This window comes from Mus caroli, chromosome 8 (assembly GCF_900094665.2).
Source record: "Mus caroli chromosome 8, CAROLI_EIJ_v1.1, whole genome shotgun sequence".
Taxonomy (NCBI): Eukaryota; Metazoa; Chordata; class Mammalia; order Rodentia; family Muridae; genus Mus; species Mus caroli.
Genome location: NC_034577.1, coordinates 39,280,761 through 39,285,811, shown reverse-complemented (window position 1 = coordinate 39,285,811; position 5,051 = coordinate 39,280,761). Strand labels below are relative to the sequence as shown.

Genomic DNA, 5,051 nt, shown 5'->3' with positions numbered 1-5,051 from the left:
ACTGAGGAAAATATGTAATAAAAATATTAAAAATTAAAAAAAAAAGAAGTTCTACAAGTACGTACCCTCCAAGATGGTCCTCTGTTCATTGGAGATTATTTACTATGTCTGGAATCCTAATATTTGATGCTTTAAATGAGAGCAATTAATACCAAGAGTATTTTGATCAACCAAGGAAGGCTTTTTAGACCCTGACCTTGTTCAGTTTTGTTTCTGAGGTCACAGATTTTCTGAAGAAAGCATTGCAAAACTACTCATCCCCTCTCCTCCCTCCAGCATCCCTGCACACACCCACAATCACACAGGGATACGCACACACACTCAGGCTCACCCTTTAACGACCAGGTCTCATTAAACTGTTCACGTACACAGCAGCTCTGGGTCTGCAAGCCTTTCTGAGAGAAGCTGACTTCCCCGACTACTCCTTCACTCTCAGTTTACATTACAAGGAAGAGGAGCAAACGTTTCAATGCTTACAATGGCCCCTATGAGTACATCAATTGAGCAACTGCGGGAGGGGGGAGTCTGGGGAAGTTTATTATTTTTCCACCAATATATTTGACACCACCTTTGGAGAGTGAACAAAGGCACACTGTCAAGAGGACAGACCTGGACAAAATGTTACTGTTTGTTCTTCACAAGCACAGAGGTATATTTAAGCAAAGAAAGACATTCCATAGCTCCCTTGGGACTTCCTTCCTTTGGCTGAATTATGCCAGCATGTTCACGCCACTCTGTTCAGACCTTGCTGGAATTTAAAATGCAGACTACTATTTGCCAATGCTTAAATACTGCATCTACAGAAATCCATATTAGACTTCCACTTATTCTCAAAACATCATGGAATAAATAGAAAGAAATGTGTATACACATGAAATTGCAGTAGAGGTTGTGGAAATAAGAAATGCCCTTGTTTGACAGCTTCTGTACTTATACAACAAAGCCTCTAAAGTCCAGAAGTCACCTGGTTTGGGATTAGGTTTCCAATCCAGGCTTGCTGACACGCACAGAACTTTTGGCAAACATGGGCCAGGTTTCGAGCGAAGCTGGGTAGAATGCTTCATTCATGTGGAGCCTATGTGAAACCTAGCGGCCTCGGCTAGGTTCCTCCTTGAGTTTCACGTTCAAACAGTCCAATGTTTCAAAGGAAAGTTAAAACACAGAGGCATGAAGAAGGAGGGAGAAACAAGACATCCGATGGCTCGTCGGGATGAGATTGCAGTCTGCTGTCTCGAAAACTTACGCCTTCCGGTGTCTTTGATTTTGCATCTATACTAATAGCAGCTCTAGGCACGAACATGCACCTGGCATGCTCACCAAACCTTCCCAGTGCTAACAGAGGCAATTCCTGATCCCTCAGAGATCCTTGGAAGCCATGAAGCCCTGAACAGGGGAACTTGAAGTTTGACTGTTCCCAGAAATTAATGATGTAGATTCCAAGAGGTGAAGGAACAAGGCAATGCTGCTGACCTGTCCCCAGCTTTCCCTACAATAATCTGCATTCTCGAAGGGAGAACTCCATTCGCTCCTACTTGGGGAGGAACATTCCCGAAATGTTCCCCCTCCCTCTGCCTCCTTCAAGTCCTGTCTGGTGGCCACTGGCTTCCTTCCTTTACAAGGTTCACGGAGCAGACTGTCAGCTCCAAGGAGCCAGAGCCTGAGACCTCACAGCCTTCCTGACTGGATCAGGCTCCTAGCCTCCAGCAGAAGAGGAACGATATTCAGTTCTTGGAGTAGATTGAGGAGGAAGCAAACACATGCATTATGTATGAGGTTTTGAACGTGAAGATAATATCGAGGCTGATTAATGATTAGAAAACATGTTAACGTTTGTCTGTTTTAGGAACTTCTTATTTTGTTTTTCTCTTACATTCCTTATCCCATTCATCAAAAAAAAGTTTCACTAAAACTTCTGGCCACTTAAGTTTTTTTTTTTAAATTTAACTTTTGGTTTTCTTCTGTCCTTTTCTTTTGTCTTACTGGGTTTGTTACTCAAAAGATCACTATGGCATTGAAATACTTGGGGTGTTTGTTTGTTTGTGTTTGTTTTGTTTGTTCATTTTAACCAGAACTCTCTTGGTAGAAAGCATCTTGGAATGCTAAGGGTTTCAGTACTCATAAAAAAGCAACAATTAAGCCTCAAGTCAGGTGGTAATTTGGGGAAGCAGGACACTTAAGTGGGGGTTGACGGGACTGGGTCTGTGAACTGTCTTTCCTACTTGCTTTTAGACATCTTGAGTTGTGGGATCAGTAGCTCTCTACCTGTGGGTTGTGATCCCTTTGTGTGTATGTCAGCGGGTGGTGGGGGACACCACTCTTTCACAGAGGTCACCTAAGACTATTGGAAATGTCAGATGTTTTCATTATGATTCATAACAGTAGCAAAATTACAGTTAAAAGTAGTGAAGAAAATAATTTTCTGATGGGGAAGGTCACCACAACTTGGGGCTACTGTGTTCAAGGGTCGCAGCATCAGGAAGGCTCAGAACAGCTATGTTAGGAAGTCAGCACGGTAAAAGAGCTTTGCCAGAAAAAAAAAAAAACTCTTTAAATTAAAGGTTCCTTTAGAAATAAAGTCTAAAGCATAACGGCAGGAGAACCCAAGCCAGTAAATTATCCGAAGGAATTGCTATCAAAGCATTAAGGAAAAAAAAAGTCCTTTTTACTGAACATAGTAAATACTCACAACCAAAGTAAATGGTATGTTTGAGGCTAAAGTCCACAGATCAAAGTACTTTGCAAAATGTCAAGTGCAAAGCAGAAGGAGGTAGGAAGGAGGCGAGCCAGAAAACTATCCATAAAAAAGTTTACTATTGCAGTAGAGAAAAACCTGTCAGAAAATCTACCTCACACAAGAGTAGCTTAGATAAGATTCAGCTCCGGTAAGGGATTCTCAGTCCAGTCACCCCAAAAGTGCACTAGACATATAAAAACCCAATAGTGATCAGAATAATGAAATCCCCTAAACAGCGTCTCATTCCACACCAGCAGTGAATAAAACAAGAGTTAGTGGGAACACACTCTTCTGCAGCCGCCTCGCTGTCCATCAAGACCAATCACTAATGCGCTGTCTTTGCCCTGGTGGGCTTCGTTCTGTTGGCTTTAAAGCATGCCTTTAGAAAGTTAACATAAAAAGTAGTCTAAACAGCGGAATGACGGTGTCTACAGGTCTTCTCAGCTCTGTGGCAGTCACGCCTAATGAAAACTCTGAGACAGTGCTCAGCCTCTGTCAGGTCTGTATGCATGCAGCCACCGACACAGGGACAGAGGGCTTTAGGCAAAGTTTACAACCACCCTGACGAAATGCCTGATGCTACCGCCACATCCCGACACACTCAGCGTTTACCTGGAAATCCCTAGGCCTCCGCTGATGTTTACTAAAAAGTGATTTTAGAGACACTAGTCAACAACCACACAAGAAAGCAAGTAATTCCCCGAATAAAAACCTTACCTAGAAGAGGCTGAACTTCTCGGTTGCTCCAACAGAGGAAGTAGGAGTTGCTCGCCTTTTACATGTAGAGAGTGTTTATTTAGCCCTTTTTAAAAGGTCTTGACCTCCAGAGGTTTAAGATTAAGTCCAATCCAAGCGTCTGCAGGGAGGAAAAGGAGATGGGGGTCAGGAGAGAGCGCAATGAGAGAGGCAAAGAATCTCAGCTGCTGGGTGGTGCTCATTTGAGCTATTTTCAGCATTGCCAGCAGCTGGACTTGTCTGCAAAGGGATGAAAATGCCTTGCCCGTTTAACCACCCCCACTCGGGGGGGGGGGGGACCAACACAAACCAGGAAACCCACAACAACTTGGTTCATTGTGCAAATATTCATTGAAATTTTGAGGAAAACTGCCAGCGCTATTGAAAACACCACACACACACACACCACACACACACACACACACAGAGGATCTTAAAGGAACACTGTACCTTGTTCCAACCGTGATGTTTTCAAAAGGGTTTATCCCATCAGTAGAAAGTAAGATTCTCAGGTCTATTGACAAGGGAGACTTCTGATTATCTCCTTGCCAGCTCACAACCGACTTGGTGCAACATTTTAGATCTCAGGTAGCAACATCAGCTACGGCCTCTCCTTAAGACCACAGGCAAATGGTTTCTTTCTAGAACACACCTACATGTCCACTTTAACTATGCTATTTTTGAAAGCTACTGGGTTAAGCTGATGACATTTCTTATCTGCTGGCTGAGACTGGGGGACTATTCAGTGACAAGAAGCAGAGAGGCTTCTGCCTCCAAAAGCCCAGTGGAAAAAGATTCATTCACACCAGGTCACCAACCATGACAGACAAACTTCGGACTTTTATTTGGTTTTCAGAATGAATAACCACAATCTAGAAGTTGTATTTGTACGTTCCCTCCTTCAGCATTTATGGGGCAAGCATCTCTCAGCTCACTAGGAGCGCAAAACTGAACAGATAAACTGTGCTTTGGCTATTATGGAATTATTGTACTCAGGCTGCAAGAATAAGTGAAAACAGAATCAAAGTCTCTTTTTACCAAGACTGAAGGAAAGGACTATGTAGGCAACATTATTTCATTAGGCACTGGCTATATCACTGTCTTATCTTGCTTCCTATTGCTGTGATAAAACACCATGACCAAGAGCAACCTAGGGAGGAACGGGTTGATTTCATCTTAAGGATCACAGTCCTTCATTGAGAGAAGACAGTTCAGAAACTCAAGGCACGAATCTGAAGCCAGGAACTGAAGCAAAGACCTAGGAGGGAAAGTGCTTACTGGGTAGCTCAGCCTGCTGTCCAGGACCACCTGTCCAAGAGCGGCAGTACCCACAGTAGGCTGGACCAGCCCGCATTAATCTCTGATTGAGAAAATGCTCTAAAGGCTTACCCACAGGCAATCTCTCAATTAAGGGTTCCTCTTCCCAGATGCCCCTAGCTTGTTTCAAAAAACTAACCAGTACAGCCATTAGGAAGGAAAGGCACGGGGCCTAGCAAACACAGGAGTGGATGTTCACAGTCAGCTATTGGATGTATCACAGGGCTCCCAATGGAGAAGCTAGAGAAAGTACCCAAGGAGCTAA

The 5,051-nt window shown here is 43.5% G+C and overlaps 1 protein-coding gene across 1 annotated transcript in view; it reads right to left on the bottom strand.

Moving 5' to 3' along the window:
- Positions 1-5,051, bottom strand: part of Sorbs2 (sorbin and SH3 domain containing 2) — a 200,440-nt gene that overhangs the window by 165,283 nt on the left and 30,106 nt on the right. The window contains exon 2 of the mRNA XM_029480975.1: positions 3,452-3,590. The gene's annotated coding sequence lies outside the window, so the exon portion shown is untranslated. The remainder of the gene's footprint in view (positions 1-3,451; positions 3,591-5,051) is intronic.